The sequence below is a fragment of the Canis lupus genome, chromosome 17 (genome assembly GCF_003254725.2).
Source record: "Canis lupus dingo isolate Sandy chromosome 17, ASM325472v2, whole genome shotgun sequence".
Classification (NCBI taxonomy): Eukaryota; Metazoa; Chordata; class Mammalia; order Carnivora; family Canidae; genus Canis; species Canis lupus.
Window position 1 is genome coordinate 48465434 of NC_064259.1, and position 22395 is coordinate 48487828.

The 22395-nt window shown below is 43.8% G+C and overlaps 1 non-coding gene across 1 annotated transcript; it reads left to right on the forward strand.

Moving 5' to 3' along the window:
* The first annotated feature begins 18875 nt into the window (after window positions 1–18875).
* On the forward strand, window positions 18876–19068 carry LOC112665144 (U2 spliceosomal RNA). Its single transcript, XR_003140248.1, has one exon. It is a non-coding gene; the product is annotated as a U2 spliceosomal RNA (small nuclear RNA).
* Window positions 19069–22395: the final 3327 nt, after the last annotated feature.

Here is a 22395-nt window from a genome sequence, read left to right on the forward strand (position 1 = left end):
GGCCTGTTCAGGTTTTCTATTTCTTCCTGTTCCAGTTTTGGTAATTTGTGGTTTTCCAGAAATGCATCCATTTCATCTAGATTGCCTAATTTATTGGTGTATAGCTGCTCATAATATGTTTTTTAAGTGGTTTGTATTTCTTTGGCATTGATTGTGATCTCTCCTTTTTCATTTGTAATTTTATTAATTTGAGTCTTTTTTCTTTTTAGTAAGGCTGGCTAATGGTTTATCTATCTTTTAATTCTTTTTTTTTTTATTTTATTTATTTATTCTTGAGAGACACAGAGAGAGAGAGGCAGAGACACAGGCAGAGGGAGAAGCAGGCTCCAGGCAGGAAGCCTAACGTGGGACTCGATCCAGGACTCCAGGATCACGCCCTGGGCCAAAGGTGGCGCTAAACCGCTGAGCCACCCAGGCTGCCCTTATTACTTCCTTCAAAGAACCAACTCCTGGTTTTGTTGATCTGTTCTACAGTTCTTCTGGCCTCTATTTCACTGAGTTCTGCTCGAATCTTTAACAACTCTCTTCTTCTTCTGCTTGGTGTAGGTTTTATTTGCTGTTCTTTCTCCAGTTCCTTTAGGTGCGAGGTTAGTTTGTGTATTTGAGTTTTTTCCAATTTTTTGAGGGATGCTTGTATTGCGATGTATTTCCCTCTTAGGACTGCTTTTGCTGTATCCCAAAAATTTTGAACGATTGTATCTTCATTTTCATTAGTTTCCATGAATCTTTTTAATTCTTCTCTAATTTCCTGGTTAACCCATTCATCTTTTAGCAGGATACTCTTTAACCTCCACGTGTTTGAATTTCTTCCAAATTTCTTCTTGTGATTGAGTTCTAGTTTCAAAGCAATGTGGTCTGAAAATATGCAGGGGACAATCCCAATCTTTTGGTATTGGTTGAGACCTGATTTGTGAGCCAGTATGTGGTCTATTCTGGAGAAAGTTCCATGTGCACTTGAGAAGAATGTGTATTCAGTTGCGTTCGGATGCAAAATTCTGTATATATCTGTGCCTCAAACACCTCTTAATTATGAGTTCAGCCTTTGGGGCCAAGTAAATAAGATTGATCCAGTTTCACAAAATTTCAAGCTAGTCAGGAATTGGAGAGCCTCGAAGTAAAACAGATCACAGTAGCCTGAAGACCTGATCCGTGAAGGATCATTAAACTAATCATGTATAGACATGTTGACAGACGAGTTGAACTTCCCTTTAGGGACCAACTTCAGATACATAGTGGTCAGATCCTGAGACATTTTAATGAATACCAGTATAATAGAAAGTTCCACCTTTTAGGTCAACCAGAAAAGTCACCTGTGTATTGTGGGTCCAATGGAGGAAAGTGATTGGGGAGTGAAGAGGGTTTGCCATCCCTCCAGGGCATCATTATCAGAGCCTTGTCATTTTAGGATACAGCTCTCCACAGTTTTTGGCATTTCTGAATATATTAGGGTCACAGGACTACCAGATTTTAAGACTGTCTTCTCAAGGATGTTGGTATAGCAAACAGCCTTGGAAGACAGAGATAATGGACTCCTTCCAGAGTACTGGCAAGTTTGTTTACTGCCTGGTATAATAAAAACAGTGACTCCCTTCGGGGTAAAGTTTAGGTAGGCTTATTGTCCATTACAAAAGATTCAAGTTCCCCAAACTTAGGGTTCCTCTCTTCTAACTTAGCACCCTACTTGTGCAAGCATTTCCTAGCCCTTTCATGTATTATCCTGTGGAATTTGAGGTTTGAGGAACAAACACAAAAATGATGTTACTTGAGTTACTGCTGTTGCTGTAAGTAATAAGCTGTGCTTTATCTTGGACACAGGAATCTTGTGTCTTCTGCCAGCATCCATGAAGCAGGCTTATCAGCTTGCAGGTAAGGTAAAATCTCAAACCCTTCATAATTCTTGACAGTCAAGCACCTGTCCATGTAATCCAGGCCAGTGTTGGAGCTTCCAAACAAGACTTCCCTGAGAGCCCAGGTGGAGTGATTCTTTACTTCTGCAGATCATCATTGTATGAACAAGTACATAGTATTACAATTTCCATAAGACTCTAACTTTGGAAGCTTATTACAGAAGATCTTCAAAAAAGTCCCAGCACTGAACAAACAGGGGCAAGCAGGAATGACCATCTGTGACAATGGCCACACAACTGGACCAGAGGTCTTCTAAGTTTTCCTCCCTGGTGCCAAGAGCATAGGTTTTAGGGTGGAGAGGAAGCCTGTGGCCACAAACATAAGTCTGTAAGGCATTTTTTCTTTCTTCCACATTCCTTCTCTTGTCATAGTGTTTTTCATTTGCTGTTTAATATTGTTCTCAGTAGAGAAAAATTAAAATTCTAAATTATTTGCATGAATTTTACTCTTCATCTTTGCATTATGCAATGCCAGTTTTAAATGCAAACATAAGAACACTTGACTCATATGTAGAATCACCGCAATTACAGAATTTGTATTTTATAGCTGGCACATGTACATGTGTTTCATTCTTACCAGAATAAAATTAACTCACCTGTTTGTATTTTACCTCTTGATGTACATACCAATCTACCAACAGTCTCCATTTTATGCTTACTGAAGGAACTGGGGGTCCCCCAATCTTTCCCTTTCCTTCTGCATCACCATTTGCAAAGTAAGTAGCTAGTTTATGATACAATAAGAAAAGATACGATAGGATTCCTTGGTTCTTTTTGTTTCTTAAAGTGCCTTCTTCCTGCATTTAAAGCAAGGTCCTGTTGGAACAGGAAATGTGGCCTCTGAGGCTATAAAAATCCCACTTATTCAGTCACAGAAATAACACGCTTACCTAGTATTCACCTTAAGTCTCACTGAACTCCCACACATCATGTGTCCACCAGGATTCTTTCTTGTGGGGCATCATGAATGCAATACACATGGGACAGTAAGGAATGACAAACCCACATGTTGCACGTTATCTCCTCTGTTAACATGCCTGCTCCATTGTTCTATTGGATTTCAGTTGCTAAACACAAGTTCAAAGACAAAATCATTAAGAACTTCAAGATGGAGCACCTTGCTAGCTCAGTTGGTAGAGCATGCATCTCTTGATCTCAGGATTGTGAATTCAAGCCCTACATTGGGTGTAGAGCCTACTTAGAGCAACAACAACAACAAAAACACCTTCAAGATGGCAAGAGGGGAGCATTAAGCCACATGTGAGACCCTTCTGAGTGTGGAGCGCTGTGACCACCCTGGTCAGGCTGATGTCAGTGATGAGACAAAGTGGCTGAGTCAGAAGGCATGGCATGGCCTGCAAAAGAGCTGGTTTCTGGAGCACCTGGCTGTCTCAGTCAGTAGAGCATGTGACTCTTGATCTTGGGGTTGTGAGTTCAAGTTCCACATTAGGTGTAGAGATTCATTTAAAAAATATTTTAAATAAATAGTTGGTTTCTGAAAAACAAAGGAGATAGAGGAGGAGTGATATGTTAGGAAAGAGTTTGGAGAACAGCAATAACTTCTGCTTCCTGATAAATATCCAGGAATGCCAGAAAATACAGTATATTCCTTGTAAGATGGAAAATTTAACATAGACCTGCTAAATCAGTCATAAGGTCAGGGAACTTTGAGTCCTGATATAGGGTGGATCAACCACATGGTTAAAATTTTCCATGATGACACAACTTGAGCTGGCTAGGGATGCCTGAGTGGCTCAGAGGTTGAGTATATGCCTTTGGTTCAGGGTGTGATCCTGGAGTTCCGGGATCAAGTCCTACATCGGGCTCCCTGCATGGAGCCTGCTTCTCCCTCTGCCTGTGTCTCTGCCTCTCTGTCTATGTCTCTCATGAATAAATAAATAAAATCTATTAAAAAAAAAAAGAACTTGAGCTGGCTAAAAATACTGTGACCTGCTTCCCTAGGACCTCGAGGACTAGGAAGAAGAGCCACAAAGCACACTAGCAAAACAAGCTGGTACTGCCCCAAAGGGCAGAGAGTTTTAGAAGAAGTAGTTTGGAAAATGTTTGGGGAGGAGCAACAAAATGCTAGGAGAATTCTGACAACCTGCCTCCACTCTCTAAATGGGAGATGGTCAATGAACAGCCCAAGCTTTCCAGAAAGATTCAGATGTTGAGGATGAACTGCTCCAACAAACCTCTGTACCTGAGCAGATCACCTTCCTTGCTTAAGAATTCCTTTCAGTAAACTCTACATAGCAGATCATCACTAAAATGAACACACAAGCTAAATCTATACACAGAATGCATTGGAAAGTATTGAGCATTGGAAGCTCTGGGTAGCAGAAGTACGGGTGATTTTATTCTTTAGTTATTTGAATAATGCTCCCCACCCCCATCCATGTCCACCCATCCAGAACCTCAGAATGTGACCTTATTTGCAAAAAGGGTCTTTGCAGGTGTAAATCGTTAAGGATCTTGAGATGAAATCGTCCTGGTTTTAGGGTAGGTCCTAAATCTGATGACTGGTATTCTTCTAAGAAGAGGTGGAGACAGAGACACAAAATCAAAAAGGTCATATGAAGACAGAGGCAGAGATTGTGGAGTGATGTATCTATAAGGCAAGAGACGCCAAGGCTCGTGGACAACTGGGAGGCTGGGAGAAGCTGGGAGAGAGGCATCAGTCAGTTTCTTCCTCAGAATCTCCAGAAAAAGCCAAACCTGCCAATACCTTGATTTTAGTTTTCTGGCTTCCTGAACTATGAGAATAAATTTCTACTCCTTTAGGCTATCCAGTTTACAGTAATTTGTAACAGCAGCCCTGGGAAATGAATACAGTCCTATGCTTCAAATTTTTTCTGTATCACTTACATATTACTATATATTTTAACTTGGAAAAAAAGTTGTGTGGTTCTCCTTCAGCCTACCTATTAAATATTATGTTCTTATCTGCCTTTCTAGCCTCACCTCCTAGCCCTCTTCACCTCAGAATTAACTCTTACTCTTTTCTTAGAGAGAGGGAAGCAAACCGTAAGAGACTCTTAAGGATAGAGAACAAACTGAGTTGATGGAAAGAGGTCGGGAAGTGGGATAAATGGATGATGGACACTTGTTGTGATGAGCACAGGGTGTTATATTATACGTAAGTGATGAATTATGAAATTCTATTCCTGAAACCAATATTACACTGTATGTTAACTAACTAGAATTTAAATAAAATTGTTTTTTGGGGGAAATCTTTTTTCTTACAACGTGTCACTTTGCAGTTCCCCTAACATTGCCACGCCCTTACATATTCTATCCCACGGGAATGTCTTCATGAGCACACAACCAGTGCAGTCACACAAGTCTCTACACTCAGAGGGCCCTGTGCTTGGAGTAAATGCTCTGTAATGGCTTTCCTGAAATTCTTAATTGTCTCTTTGAATTTCTAAGTGAAGTTCAATAGGGTGATGAAAGGTGTGCCAGGGGCTTAGAGCCTCTGTTCATATGTGGTCATTCCTCTTGGCCATCTGCTTCTTACCCCTGGAGTCTGATATCCCCCTTCCCACTCCATGATAGCTGCTGCCCTCTGCCTGGGTGGCAACTGAGTCATTTCTCCATTGCCCTCCAGCCCCAGCCAGGGCTGAGGTACATGAGTGGGGAGGGTCAGGTTTGGGCACAATCCCCACAAGGACATGGTAGCAGCTCTCCCGGCCCTGGGCTGGCAGTGCCCTGGTGATGGGTTTTGGCAGGTAACTCAGTGGGGGCCTCTCACTCACCCTTGATCCAAGATCCAAACAGAGATTGCAATCTCTTGACGGTCACCATGATACATGGGTTGGGGCAGTGTGCAGATGGGAAGGGGAGACTGATTTCCCAGCTCCCTAGCCAGACCTCACATTCTCACTTTGCTCCAGGACCCGAAAATTAGCTGACCCCTCCGTTCTCTCTACCTGGAGGGCCCTTCCCCTCATCTCCTCCTGTTTAATACAAAATAGCAACAACAACAATAATAGTAATGATTATTTACTGAGTTCTTCACTATTTGCTAAGCACTTTAGACTATAAGGAAGACAGGACATACAGAAATGGTTATAATACCAAGTAGTTTGGGAGTAGAGTAGGTAGCAATGAAGGAGAGATGGCTTCCAAGTGAGGGATCTGAGAGTCGGAAGTTTGAGGCTGTCCCTAAGTGATTCACAGCAATTCAATGCACCCCCTGGCCTCTTTGTTCTGTGGGAAGCCAGGTGGGAGGCTCTGTCCTTGGATAATGGGAACAAGCAGGGGACAGCCACAGGGTCTAGAGAACCATCAGGGAACACATCGTAACCCCTCAGAACTAGATGACCCAGTGTCTTCTGAGGATCTCTTTTGGGTTACTTCTAGATCTTTTTAACTCAAAGAGAGAAGCAACTCATTTGAGAAAGCACTGTGACATCTGTCCCTCCCAGACGCTTCTCTGCCAGTAAATAAAATCCCAACTAGTCATTAGGAGGCAAGCTCTCACCTCTCACCTTTCTGTTATGCCACGGAAAAAGGACTTCTCTGTGGCTTGGAGAACCAGCCAAGGGGACCCGCACGAGAGGCTAACACATAATCAAGGCAACTGGCTCTTTTTTGCTAGCTCACTGCAGGCAGAGAGCCTTGTCCCAACTTGGGAACACTTTAAATCAGTGGTTTTCAGGCTTCAACATGTACCAAAATCACCTGGTGCCTTATTAAAACAGTTGGGCTCTATCCCCAGATATTCTGATGCAATATGTCTGAGATGGGACCTGAGACCTCACATTTCTGACAAGTTCACCAGTGAGGCCAGTGCTGCTGGTCTGGGGTCGCACTTTGAAGCTGACAAGCTTTAAGCTGGGAACAGAGCAGTATAGGGCCTTTGAAAAAATGACCTCACAAACACTATCTCTGTCAAGGTTATCAGCAGGCTCCTGCCCCATCCACGACTTCCCCACATACCCACCTTCCAGCCCAGCCACACCCAGCCTCTTGTGATTACCCAGACCCTCCACACTCTTTTAAATGTCCATGCCTTTGTATTCTAAAATGCAGAACCGCATAAAAATAAATAAGAATCAACTTGAACTCTGCCATCCAGAGATAAGTGCCACTGATGTTTGGGGATGTCTGGTAAGAAAAAAATTGAGTTGCCAGCAAGTTACTTTGGAGCAAACTTTGCGAATAAATCTCTCAAGTGCCTGCTTGTAAATGCTCAAGTATAAAGCAGCAGCACCATTGCCTCGGGCAGTGGCACATGACATCCTCGCAAGTCACAGCGATTGCCCTTCTAAGGAAGGTTTGCCAACTTTTGCAATAATATCTCATTCTTGTGTGACATTTTTTAAAACACTTCAGCAAATGTCTTATTTGGATTAAAGGTTTGCTGAGAGACTTCATGACTTAAGGTTCTTTGTTGTTGTTTTTAAGATTTTATTTATTTGCACGCAAGAGAATGAGAGAGAGAGAGAGAGAGAGAGAATGAGAAAGGGCATGAGCAGGGAAGAAGAGCAGGAAGCGAGGGAGAAGCAGGCTCCCTGCTAAGCAAAGAGCCTGATGCGGGGCTCGATCCCAGGACCCTGAGATCCTGACCTGAGCCAAAGGCAGATGCTTAACCGTCTGAGCCACCCAGGTGCCTCTAGCTCAAGGTTTCATAAACAGAAGTTAAGACTGAAATTCTGGTCTTCTGGCTGCAGAATCTACTTTGCCCACATGGTGACGTGGCCTCACAGATGTGCCCCCGCATGGTTGGCCATTCCTGGGGTGGTCTCTTGACCACAACAGTCACTCTGTCTGCCACTTCTAGCAGCTTTTTCTCTAGAAGAGGTGTACCCTCCCCCATTCTGTCCCCACTGTCCCCTGCCAAATACCCTGGGACAGAAACTGCAGGGAGCTCCAAATCCTCACCTTCAAGACATTTTCTCCTTGTCACCTCCATGCCTTGCTGCCAGTCCCCCTCTCCTTCCCACTATTTCCCCCCTCACCCTGACAGGTGATCACAGTTAGACTACCAGACGCAAGGGCAGTAGAAATTATGGGGACCATCTGGCCCGGGGGCCCCTGCAGCTGGAGCCCAGGAGCCTTCCCCCCCACCCACCCCTGCTTCACTGGATGATCTGGGACAAGAAACCTGAATCTTTATCTGTAAAATGTGGATGATAATAAGGTTGTGACATTGAGGAAGTATGCAATCAATTTAAGCAACTCTCATTAATATTTTAACAGCCCAAGGAGAAGGGTGAGCTTGTGATAAGGGAGAAGCTTTGGAGTCACAGGGGACCAATGGTCACAGAGGTAGTCAGTGCCAAAGATAATTGATTATCTGCAAGCCCTTAGTGCTTCCGTGGCCCAGGTGATCTGAGGGTGTCACATCTCATAAGTTCCTCTCCCTGTTCTTCTTATAAAATGTCTCTGCCAAGGCACCTGCGTGGCTCAGTGGCTGAGCATCTGCCTTAGGCTCAGGTCGTGATCCCGGGGTCCTGGGTTCAAGTCCCACACCGGACTCCCCATGGGGAGCTTGCTTCTCCCTCTGCCTGTGTCTCTGCCTCTCGCTCTGTGTGTGTGTGTGTCTCAGGAATAAATAAATAAAATCTTTAAAATAATAATAATAGAAAATAAAAATAAATTAAATGTCCCCGCCCCCGGCCCCCAGCCTTCTCCCAGCAGACAGATGCATAGATAGCACCTCTTGCATGCACACACAGTCCCTGCGGTTTCCTCGATGCCTGAAATGATCTTTCCTCCAGGTACCCACACAGATCCTTGCTCCCATTCTGTGGGATTTCATTCCACTGCTCCCTTGTGCTTAGGCCTTCTCTGGTCACTTTGTCTAAAACAGTAAATGTTCTTGCCGCACCACCACCCCTCCCTTACACAGCCCACTTCCCTTCCCTGCTCTCTGCTTCTCCTTAGCACAGTTCACCTCTTAAATTCTATATATTTTATTTCTCATCTTAATTACTAAGTTCCCCTACAAGAATGTAAGCTCTGTTAGGGCAAGAATTCTTGTCTCTTTTGTTCAGTTATTTCCACCGTGCTAAAAGAATGCCTGACCCAAGAACCATCTGTTAAATAAAGGAATAAATAATACAGTGATTTTTGTCAACAGCTCAATTCATTCCCCGACTAATCTTTCTGTATTTTGCTATCAGCAAGCATCAGTTAAGAAACACGAGGTCAAGGGGCGCCTGAGTAGCTCAGTAGTTGAGCGTCTACCTTTGGTTCAGGTCATGATCCGGGGTCCTGGGATGGAGTCCCCCATGGGGCTCCCTGCAGGGAGCCTGCCTCTGCCTCTGCCTATGTCTCTGCCTTTATATCTCTGTGTCTCTCATGAGTAAATAAATAAAATCTTAAAAAAAAAAAAAAGAATCATGAGGTGGAGAGATGGCCCTATATTTCTCTATACCTCACTTGCTGTTGAAGAAGCACTCAGACATGAGCTGCATCAGAATCACTGGAGGGCATGTTAGAACAGGTTCCTGAGCCCCGCCCGAGTCTATGATTCCGCAGGTCTGAGCAGGGCCTGAGCTTCTGCACTGCTGACAGCCTCCCAGGTGCCAATCCCAGGAGCACACTGTAGTACAAGTGTCCAGATCAGGAGCAAGCCAGGGTTCTTGGTCTCATGGGGCAACAGTGACTACATGTTTATTCTATTTCTAGCTCAAGCCACTTTTCACCATTCTCTCTGCAGAACGGATTCCACTCCAACCCACCTTAGACTCCCACTTGAGTTTTCCCTTGATAGGCCCTAGAAGGCCCCAGAGGTCACTGGGTGGCCACAACCTGCTTTAGCTCTGGCTAAACTGGCTCTCAGACCCTCCAAGCACTGAATCTCTGCCACTGTCACCAGCCTCTTCCATGGCCTCAGCAACACTCCTAATTCATCCCTTCCCACTTTCCTTCCTTTTTTCCTCCCCCTTATCCAGGGCTTTTCAGTCACAGAAGTCCTTTCATCACCAGCATGGGTTTGCCCATCAGGTTCTCTGGGTCCACGGCTAGTTCAAGCCCAAAGCAAGTGCAAGATTCACTGGGCTCAGAGCAGCAAGGGATTCCACCCCAATGCCATTAAAGCAGCAGGAGGCTAGAGGGAGGCTGATGGGACAGCACCTACACAGTGCCTAGTGCAAGCAAAGGCTGAAGGTTCTGGGGTGGGATATGCAGGGGATGGATGGAAGAAACCCATGAAGAGAACTGGAAGAGGGTCTGTGATAGGGACCAGTGACATCAGGTTATAAAAGCAACGAGGGAGTCAAATAGGGCAAAGGATTTTAATCCAGAAGACACACATGAAGAGCTGACTCTGTGTCAGGCACAGTTCTAAGAGCCTCACATCGATGAACTCTCTCTTTGATCCCTACAACAACCCTAACAAGGTGTTTTGACAACAGGAAAGTTTTACCCTAAGTGCTGATAACACTGCCTACCATGAGACTCCACTCCTCCCTCAGAGTGTCTGGCTCTGATCCGGTGTCTTGAGCTCACAATTAGGAGACGGACAGCCAGAGTGGACACTGCATTTTTCCCTTTGCCCGCTAGGCTCTGCCTTTCTGGGGCTTGTCCCCTCTACCCCCTAAATCCAGTGTTAGCCTATGTTCTACACTGGAGGCTACCAGCCTCCCCATCTCTGGACAAGAAGTCCTGGCTTCAAAGGGCACCTGCATTTTACCTCTTTGGGCAGCTGCCTGGCTTTGGAGCCAGGTGAGGCATGAGCAGAACACAACTCTGCAAATCTGTCGCCCCATCAAAACCAATGGGGGGCATCCTACAAAAGTACCTATTCCTGGACCCACCTCAGACCTCCTGAAGCCAAATCGGCAGAGATGGGAGAACTTTAAAACTTAAAAACTCCTTACCAGAGGGTGGAGTTCTGTGAGCCAGGGGAAGAGCAGGACAACAGGCCAGAGATAATTCTATGGTCCAGCCTGCATAGCTTTCGGCAAAGCCACTGTACAATTGCCCATTGTTATCATAATAATGATAGTAACAATAATGACAAAGATAAGCAGCCGTTTTTATTTTGTTTCAGCTGTGAGGCTAAGTGCATTCTCCATCTTCCTGTAGATAGAGCAGCACGCAGAAATGGATTCAGCTTTCAGCCTTTATTAATCATAACTTGGCCTTTGAGTTTGCATCCCGAAAACAGTAAAGGTCAGGGGCTCTGGCCAGTATGCGTATATTTGGAACCTGTGACTTAAAGCCTCCTGCAGGGTCAGAGTTGGTAGGGACAAATTGACAGATAGGGAAATAGTTTCAAGCACGTTAATTCTGGCATATTTTAGCCCTGATCCCATACCCTGTATGTTATTTACTTTAAGTTACTGACCTGAAATCACTTTGGGGTGTGTCGTTGAATGCCCTCCTGCTACTAGCAATCAAAGGATACACATTGAAGGCAGCTATTCTTGTCTATGCTGCTGACCAAGTGTCATTTACTGAGAGGTCTTAACAGATCAACCCAATTCCTAATTGTTGTCAGAAAGCATGACCCAAGACTGACCCTTCTAGAATCAACGTTGTCATTTATGTTCACTCCTACAACATGTAGTTGTCTCATTTTCAATAATCATATTCAGGAAGTTCTTTCATTCGGTTACTCAGTGATTCTCAACCCAGAGAATCTGGGTTGCCACCAAGAGACAGTTGGCAATGTCCAGAGACATTTTCCATTGTCACAACTGGGGAGAGGGGCAGAGGATGCTGCTGGCATCTAGTATGTAGAGACCAGGAAAGCCACTAACATCTACAATGCACAGGACAGCCTCCACAACAGAGAATTATCTGGCCCAAAATGTAAAGAGTGCCAAACTGAAAATCCTTGAGTTACCTGGAAATACAGTTTTAAATTTAATTTAATTTAAAATTAAATTGTATTTTGGAAGGTTCAACAGGAGGTTATATTACTTGATATTATAAGTTCCCTGAGTTCTTCATTGATGTTTTTTTAATGCTATGCTGGGCAATTGGCCATAATTCTTTGAAGCTTTTCCAGATCAAATATGTTACAGTCATGCATTGGTGTGAAGAACACTGAGGCCTTCACCACCTACATGTGGAGCTTGTATTTGGCACACCCAGGGAACTTTCCAGAGGACCATGTTGGCCCGCTCTGTATGCTGGGCATATAGCCTGATTAGTAACTTTAACGTTCATAGAAGAATGTCCTCTCGGTCCTCAGCTTAGTTCACAGAGTCACCCTTAATCAGTATCCCTATCCACACTCAAGTTCTTGTCCAGAAACATCCATGTGGCCGGGACTGTTGAGAACCTGACACAGACTTGCACTCTCTTCCACAACAGAGCACCATTACCAGACAGTAGTTAGCTACCGTCTTTATTGGCACCCCACACACACCCCTTCACATCCAAATGTGGTTGAGTTGTGTGTGCCACTTTGGGGCTGATGTGGTTGAGAAACAAGCACCTTGTCTTCCCCCAGCTGCTGCCTGGGAGTAGAGCCACCAGGTGGATAGAGCTCAGGACTCTGAGTCACCTTTTGTAGGAGAGCCGCCCACTCATTCGGAACACCTGCTTGGTCTGTGTAATAGCAGAAATACACTTACGGTAAGCCATGGAGACTTCAAGGTTTGTCTGTTAGAGTAACAGTAGTTAGTAATATAGCAGTTACAGCCAGTGGTCTCCAAACGAAACTCAAATCCTTCATCTCCCACTTTCTTAATCAGTGATAAAAATGACCCCTTATGGAGGATCATCTAAAGCAGAAGTCAGAAAAAAAAAAAAAAAAAAAAAGCAGAAGTCAGCAAACTATGGCATGTGGGCCAATTCCAGCCTGCTGCCTATTTTTGTATGACTATAGCCCACAAGCTAAGAATAGTTTTTACACATTCAAATGACTGAAAGAAAAAGGAACTCTAAACAGTAGCATTTGGTGACACGTGTCAATTGTTTTGTCATGACCTTGGCTGTGCTGGGAACTCTGTATCAAAAAATCCCCTTGACTATCTATCCTGTCATGGGTCTGTGCCAGAGCAGAAACAGCAGCCATGCCTCCTCTCTTAGAAAAGGGGAGAGATGCCCACAAAGGGACAGGCAGTCTTCCCACTATGTGACTAGCTTCTCTTCCAGTTCTCCATCCCTATGGATCAGTAGTGATGCCAGCTCCAACCCCCAGACACTTGGCTTCAAACCAGTGCCACAATGCCACACAGAGTGCTCTACCTTCCAGAGGCTTCTATACCAGCCCCTACCACGGGTTAATTTCAGCTGCAGGATGTGCCCTGCCTCCAGATTTCCCTGCAAGTTTCAGCTCATCTACCAGCAATAAGGCTGGATAATGCCTATTTGAAGGAGATCCTTCAAATCTCCTTTTCAGGCCTGTGGGCTCCCAGTCTCTCCTGCAATCATGAAAGTTCTTCTTCCTCCAACCTCCTTACTCCACCATCTTCCCTGGGTTCAACTTCCCTGATCAAGCCCGGACCCGCGCAAGTGATGGGACGTTTCAAGTAGAATTAATAGTTAAGAACACTTATCTCCACCCAACTTCCTAACTTCTGATATGGGCTGTGTGTGATACTCTTTTTTTTTTCAAATAATACTTATTTCACAAGAAACTCATGTTTTTTTGACTTTTTTTTTTTAAGATTTTATTTATGAATGACAGAGAGAGGCAGAGACACAGGCAGAGGGAGAAGCAGGCTCCATGCAGGGAACCCAATGTGGGCCTCCATCCCAGGTCTCCAGGATCAGGCCTTGAACTGAAGGCAGCGCTAAACCGCTGAGCCACCCGGGCTGCCTGCAATACTCTTATTAAGTTAAATTGTCCTTATTTCTAGATCCCAACCTGCGGCTAAAGCATTTTGAATTACACAAGTTTCCTGTGCCGTGAAAAGTTCTCAAGGCCTCTGGCCAACAGGAAGATTCAGGCTGTGTTGGAGGTAGGTGGGCTCTGAGCCACTTTGAGCCACCTCTTTCTTCCTCCCTCCCCAGAGAGGTGGTGTGGCCAGCCCACGAGGTTCTCCTGTCAAGGAGACTGAAGTTAGCGATTTCCCTTGCTGCTCCGGACCAAAAACCACCCTGCCAATGCAATATTCCTAAATCTCCTCTCAGTCCCAGCAAAAATAGAACCTGAATGGGGTCTGAGATAACATTGCCTTTCTTGTGTGTTTTGAAAGATGTTGGAATTCAGTCATTAATGATTCATTCTTTGGGGTTATAGGCAATCATAAACACATCCGCTTTTAGATTCCCTTTAAAAACACAAATGCTTCTGGGCAGCCCGGGTGACTCAGCGGTTTAGCGCCGCCTACAGCCCAGGGCGTGATCCTGAAGACCTGAGATCGAGTCCCACATCGGCCTCCCTGCATGGAGCCGGCTTCTCCCTCTGCCTGTGTCTCTGCCTCTCTCTCGTGTATGTGTCTTTCATGAATAAATAAATAAAATCTTAAAAAAAAAATACAAATGCTTCTCAAAGAGTTGATGATAGCAAGCCACCATCTAGCTCTCCCTATGTGCCAGAGAATGTTCTAGACACATCCCAGAGACTAACTCACCTAAGCCTTACCACTATCTGAAGGAGTTAGTTTTATAATCATCCCCTTCTTTTTTTTTTTTTTTTTAGATAAAGAAATTGAGGCACAGGATAGCTAAGTAGTTTGCCCGAGCTCTCCCTGCCTGTCAGGACCAGGACAGGAACCCCAGCAGTTTGGCTCTGAAGTCTGTGTATTTAATTAGCACATTGTATTGTATCTTTGCAGAGAAGTAGATTTGGCTTGACTTTATTTATTCATTGATTTAGTCAACAAATATTTATTGAGCACTCACTACGTGCTAGGTAGTTTGCTAGGCCCTGTGGTTATGGTGGTGAAAGTACTCTCCCTTCCCCTCCCCCGTCTTCTCATCTGCCACCACAAAAGTGATCTCTGCTATCCTAGACCCATTTGCATTCTCATATCCATTAGCATTTGCATTGTCTGGGATTTCCATCCTGCAGAATGCTTTGAAAATAGAAATAACTACCCTTTATTAAGGGGATACTATGTGCTGAATCTTGCATTTGTTTCTGCAAGGATCTGCAGTTCCCCATGCAGCAACGTCAACTACCCCACCCTGTCATGCTTCAGCAGCCCTCCGTAGTCCACCACTGGGCATTTAACCACCTTCCTGCCCAGGACCAGCTCAGACCCACACTAATTTCTGTGCTCTATCTTGTGCTTAGCTTGGAGGGAGGAGAGGAATTGGGGCAGGACCCCTATTGTTCCTAGAAGTTGGAAGCTGTCATTACACTGGAATTAAGTCAGGTGATACTTTCCTTTTCTGAAAAAAGACTGGATTTTTTAAAAAGACCTTTCTTTCTTTCTTTCTTTCTTTCTTTCTTTCTTTCTTTCTTTCTTTGACAGAGAAAGAGAGCACACAAGCAAGGGGAGCAGCAGGCAGAAGGAAAGGGAGAAGCAAGAACCCCGTGGGACTCCATCCCAGGATCCCAGGATCATGACCTGAGCCAAAGGCAGATGCTCAACCGACTGAGCCACCCAGGTGCCCCTGGAATTTTTTTAAGTATTTACTGAGCACTTTGGGGGGAAGAATTTTTTAAAATCTTGTTATTCTTATCACTAGTTATCTGCACAACATCAAAACATGTTTACAAAACTCAGAGTAAAAGTTTTTATCCCCAATTCCCCCTTTGGCCCACTAGCCCTCCTTAGCCTTGCTCTCATTTGCACCTGTTGTTGACAGACATTGGTACAGAATTAGGGAGCCCTGGATTTGAGTTCTGACTCCCTCACTCTGTAAGCCATGAGAGCTCAGGGAAGCATCTCACCTCTCAAGGCATTGGCTTCTCATCTGAAAATGGGAATGGGAGTGCTGTGAGGATCAAAAACCTGAGGGAAGCAGAGTGCTTTCCTCGTTGCCTGGTGCTCAGTGAATTGGTAAAAATGATCATTCCCTTCCATGACCTTCAAGGAGGCCATCCAGGTTTCCTTCTAGAACTCTGAGGCCTGACTCTATCTTGTCAAGGTGTACCCATTCTTCCTAACCTACCTCATCTGAAGGACCACTTTAAGACACTGTGATTGAAGCATAGGTACCAGTGGAGGAAGATGGCAAGAGCTAATCCTCTCAGTTTATACTGAGAAAATTATAAACAACAAGCTCTTTGCCTCAGGTCACCCAGTGAGTTACAATGGAACTGGAATTGGAAGCCTGGTATCCATCCTGATTCTCTGCTGGGAAGTTTTGCTCTGAGTAGTTCTCCACCTTGGTCTCTTTAAGGTCTCCTTAATCCACGAGAAGAGCTTTAGAAAGACTAGAGCAAATCCACCAAGCATCCAGTGGCACTGTGCCCAAAGACTCATACCCCAATTGCTCTTCACTCTTTATCCCCACCTTTGAACTGTCTTCTGAACCCTAGACTTAAAGAGCTCTCTGACTATTGGACAACACCTGGATATTTCACAGGACTCTCAAAACAAACAGTTCAGAATTAAGGTCAAAATCGTCTTCCCCAAATACTTTATTTCTCCTATATTCTTCATCTTGCTTAATGGAGTCTCTATTCATCAAACCAGACAGACCCCAGGCAGCATCCTCACCTCCTCCTCACCCTTATCTACCCTTCTTCTCTCCATGGTTAATCCATGTTTTAGTCTATCAGTTTGAGAGGGGTACACTAATCAGTGCCCAGAGCCTGCTGTGTCCACATCCAGTTCTAGGCTAACCCCACCTGAGACCAGGTCCAAACATGGTGCTGAGATTGTAAAAGGAAAAATGGTGCTTAAGGAACAAAGGCTCCCTTCTACCTTATCTCCAGCCAATCTGGATCCTAGGAGAAACTTGTTCAAACGCTTTGAGGAAGACAGGTGTACAATTAGGTATTATCCAGCATCTTAGCTAAATGTTTGAAAAGCCCAAATTAAAATTCTGGGATGGGATGCATTTATCTTCCAAACAGGAGAAGGCTAGGCTGCTCACCTGTGTGTTCATCACTCTCTCCTCTGAGTCAAGTCCTCTTCTGGATGGTCAATTTCCAGAGGGCTGAAATGCTCACCAAAAACCATTTGGGAACAGCTGCAATCACCAGTCTCTGGGAAGACCAGAGGCTATTAAGGGCCTGACCTGGGATTGGAAGAGTGGAGGATGAGGAATAAGATTGTATTAAAGTCAGATAACATTTTTTTGTTAAGTAATTAACTTCGCTTCCTCTTTAACTTCCTGTGCTGTCTTCTGTTCTCTCTGCTGTCCCAAAACTATCCTAACCAAGTCACCACTGACCACCTGCTTGCTTATGATGCTCTTTCCTTGCCTCACCTCCAACTTGAGCTCCTGAGCTTTCACCACTGCCTTAAGCCCCTTATTCTTTATTTTTAAAACCCCTTATTCTTAAACTTCCCTTCTTAACTGGTTCTCATGGAGATCCCCTTCCATTTCTCTGATCCCTCCTCTGGGTCTGTTGAAGTTTCCACTCTCTCTTCCCATCCTCTAAATACCAGTGTTTGCCAAGGACCAGTCCCTGGATCTCCATTTGTCTCTCTCCACAATTTCTCCCTCAAAGAAACCACCACTCTACTCTAAATAATCCCGACAATGTCTCTTCCACATGGACTATTCACATTACCTCCACCGGTAAAAACCCATCCCAATTTCCTTGCCTTTCTCAAGAGCAGTGCCAATCTTTTGTCTTCCAAGATCAACACTGAGGGGTTGTCTCTGCCTCTTCCCACTCCTTTGTCTTCCTTATTCAATCAGACCCAAAGTCTGTCCACTTGCCCAGCTAAACCTTCCTATTCCACTGTTATTTCCATTACCACTCCTGTAAAATGAGACTTCAATGCATGCCTACATAAAAATCTCAGCCTCATAACTGGTCTCCATCAGCATAATTTTGAGTGCTGACTCTAGGGTCTATGAAAAGGTCATATTTAGCTTTTAAACTCCCCTCAGATCAAATAAGTCATTTGAGTCATTCTTATCACTTCTTTGGATTCACAACTTTCTAAGTCAGATGCAGAGAATGAACTCAACTTCCATCAATCCCTAGCCCAGGGCAGCCCAGGTGGCTCAGCGGTTTAGCGGTTTAGCGTTGCCTTCAGCCCAGGGCGTGATCCTGGAGATCAGGGATGGAGTCCCACGTCAGGCTCCCTGCATGGAGCCTGCTTCTCCCTCTGCCTCTCTCTCTCTCTCTCTCTCTCTCTCTCTCTCTGTGTGTGTGTGTGTATGTGTCTCGTGAACCAATAAATAATCTTTAAAAAAAAATCCCTATCCCAGTGATATGTTGGGATATTAGATTAGTCCTCCTGTTGATAATTAAAGACTATAGACAAAATATTTTTTAAGATTTTATTTATTTGAGAGAATGAGAGAGAGCACAAGGGGGAGGAGGAGCAGATTCCCCACTGAGCGGGGAACCTGACATGGGGTTCAATCCTGGGACTCTGGGATCATGACCTGAGCTTACAGCAGACACTTAACTGACTGAGCCATCCAGCTGCCCCTAGATAAAATATTTTTTAAAAGAAATTCTTTGAAGGCACTGGAGAGCAGTTTGGACAGGCGGAAACTGTAGGGGATTTGACCTTTAAAAGAAGGAAGACACACAAGATTAGATCTGTATTTACCCAATCTTTTCCTTAAGGATGGTATGGTGTGGTGAATGGAAATAGAGCTCAAGCAGGAAGCATCTGTCCTACTTAGCAAAGTCAGAGATCAGAGTTTAGGGCTACCAAAGCAGCTGGACATTTAAGTAGGGAAATCTTGGAAAGGAGGGAGTCACAGAGGAGGAATCACAAAATCTGTGTAAAAATTCTCTTCAAATCCTTGGATAACTCTGAACTGGACATGTTCAGGGAAAGAATCCAAGAAATCCAGCATAAAGCAACAACCTAAAGGTCCTTGGAGAGATTTCAATAGCTGTCTGATACTGAGGAGACAGAGTCTGAAGTTTAATACCACCAGTTTAGAGAACCCTAGTTTTCCAGTGAAACCCCAAAAGGGCCATATCTTAGTAGTAAGAATTCTATCCCAAGACTAAGAACTATCACTTCTCAGCCTTTTGGCTAAGATCAAGTGTAGTATCTGTTCTCATCACCTTAGTATTGCTACATCCTCTATTCAAGACTAAGAGCTAAATCCTAAGATTAAGAGAAAAATAGTCCTGCTATAGCAGAGCCTGAATGAAGCCGCCACAGAAACAAAGTGATCCACTAGCAATTTAGTGGATCAACCCTCTTTGGAGTAAGATAACTAAACCAGAGTTTCCACAATGTAATATCCACAATACTGAATGTACAATAAAAAGATTATTAGACTCGTGAAGAAGTAGGAAATTATAACCCAAAATCAAGAGAAAATAGTCAGTAGAAACAGTAGCAATCCATATATTGTAATTAGCAGGCAAGATTTTTAAATAACTATGATAAATATGTTAAAGCATCTCTGGATGGATACAATGGATGAAAGGATAGGAAGTTTCAGGAGATAAATATTCTATTCAATTATCCAAATTGAATCACAAAAAACTGAAAGAAATGAAAATAACCTTAATGATTTGTGAAATAGTAGAAGTGTAACACAATAGGCTGGAGTCCCAGAAAGAGACAAGAGAGAGAATTGAGCAGAAAGAATGTTCTTTAAAAAAACATGGGACCAAAATTATTTCTAAATATTATTCAAAGTATCAGCTTATTGACCTAAGAAGTTCAGCAATACCCAAGTGAGTAGAACAAATACAAAGAAAATCCTTTATCATTTAAATTTCAAAAATCAGGGGCACCTGGGTGGCTCAGTGGTTGAGCATCTAACTTTGGCTCAGGTTGTGATCTTGGGGTCCTGGGATCGAGTCCTACAACAGGCTCCCCACAGGGAGCCTGCTTCTCCCTCTGCTTATGTCTCTGCCTCTCCCTCTGTGTCTCATGAATAAATTTAAAAAAAAATTTTTTTTTAAATCAAAGAAAGAAAATCTTAAACACCACAGAAAGGGAAGAAACATTACATACAGAGGACCAATGATAAGAATTACAACTAATTTCTCACCAGAAACAATAGAGACCAGAAGACAATAGGGTGATATCTATAAAGTGTTGAAAGAATAACCCTGTTAAGCTAGAATTCTATATCCAGTAAAAATATTCTTTAAAATGGAAAGTGAGGGCAGCCCGGGTGGCTCAGCAGTTTAGCGCGCCTTCCACCCAGGGTGTGATCCTGGAAACCCGGGATCGAGTCCCACATCAGGCTCCCTGCATGGAGCCTGCTTCTCCCTTGGCCTGTGTCTCTGCCTCTCTCTCTATCTCTCTGTGTCTCTCATGAATAAATAAATAAAATCTTCAAAAAAAAATAAAATGGAAAGTGAAATAATGATATTTCAGGTAAGTGAAAACTGCATTTATCATCAGTAAATCCACATATAAGGAATGTTAAAGGAAATCCTTCAGGCTGAAGTCATATGATACCATACGAAAATTCAAATTATAAATTTATAATTATAAAGAGCATAAAATGCTAAATAAGTGGAGAAATATTTTTAATCTACTTTTCTACCATTGCTTAAACATTTAAAGGACCATTGACCATTTAAAGCAAAAATAATAATGTTATTAGATGTGTACCTTTGCAGAAGTAAAATATATAATTACATCCAAGGATCTCCTGTCTCCTTTCCCACCAGCTGTCAATCCCAAAGGGATGAAGAAGATCCCTTAAAATTAGCCACTTCAAGACCATCAGAACAACTACACAGTCATCATTAATATTGTCTGTGGTTAGGAAGGAGATCTGTCCCCTTTGAGGCATCCTTCTCTCTTCCAGGGCCTGGTCAATATCTACAGGCATGTGAGCTTCCTGAGCTCTTGTCCATTCTCCACAGAAGGGAAAGCTATTGATTCTATTCAGGCAGCAGACATTCATAGCCTCTTTTCTGCAGGGGCTTTGCGTTCTACTTCCTCTTCCTAAAATAACTTCCTCCTCTCTCTGTGTGGTTAATTCCTGCTCATTTTTCAGATCTCAATACAAATTTAATTTCTTTGGGCAATTTCTCATTGACCTCCCACCTTCTTTTCCCCCTGCTATCATGCCCCATGTCTTTGTCCCTGCCTGGGTACCCTGCTCAGTCTCCCACTTCCTTCTGGGCAAGATACCTCCCTAGTTATCCTTCAGAACCCTAAGGGTGAGTCCACCCAACCACTGCCAAATTCATGGAATACATATCTACCTGTTTGTTTTTTAAAGATTTTATTTATTCATGAGAGACATAGAGAGAGGGAGGCAGTGACACAGGTAGAGGGAGAAACAGGCTCCATGCAGGGAGCCCGATGCGGGACTCGATCCTGGGTCTCCAGGATCCCGCCCTGGGCCGAAGGCAGCACTAAACCACTGAGCCACCAGGGCTGCCCCATACCTATCTGTTTCATTCTCACCTGCCTACCAGGATATTCATCTTGTCTGAACTGTTCAAATCTTCTGAATGCTGATTGATCACTTGTCTGCATATCTCTAACTAATCACTAACTGAGATTATTCCTGCCAAGGAAACCTTTTCCTCAGTCCATCCAGTCTGCTGGTCACAGCCAACCTTGTTTTGCTCCAACCTTTTGCCAAAAAACATCATTCTGTCTGCATATATTTGGAAATGCCCATACTCAGACTCAGGAGAAGGACAAGAAGATATCTGGAGCCAGCCTTGGTTGAGAACCCCCATTGGTAATCCTATGGCCACCTCATAGCACTCATGATACCATACTCTAATTGGCCTATAACCCTGTCCTTTATTGTAGCCCCGGTTCATAACAGAGTCTGGTTACATATAATGCATTTAGTCAATATTTTTCGAATAAATAAATGGAAAACTGAAGAGTCAGAAATGACCAAGGAAATGGATTACTAAAGTGAAAGAAGGAAAGTTTCAGGAAAGCATTAAGAATCCTGTTCTTTGCTTCCCCCCCTACACCTCTTGCAGCATTGATGTGGCAACTGCCACATGAGACTGTATGAATGCCTGTCCATTCCTGAAGGTAAAATACACCTGTGAAGTTATGCTTATGTAAGAGGGTTTCAGTGAAGGTCGTTTTTTTTTGTGTGTGCTAAAAGGCACTACCTATGAGGTAAGTGGCATCACTGCTATAAAGGCTTGGGGCTAATCAAATAACATACTTTTAATAAATTCTCTGCAATATCTGAGTGTACTTGACATTTATATCTAACTCATGATTCACCGTCCTGGTATGATTGCTCTCAAAGTGCTTGTGACTCTCTCAAGTACATGGGCAGACTCTCCAAATGAAATGAATTTGCATTCACCTGAATACAGATTCCCGGGGCCCACCCCAGACATATTTAATAGGGATCCATGGATTGGGCCTAGAAATCTGCATTTTTAAAGAAAGCTCTCAGATAATTCTGATGCAGCACTTTGGAATCATTGCTCTTTACCAGTCTTCTCACTTTCCAGATCAGCAAACATGAGCCAGTAGGGTAAACATGACTTGCTTTACAGTTATGCTAGGGCAAAATTAGGGCCAGAATCCAGGCCTGCTGACTCTAATTCCAGTGCTCTCTCAACTAT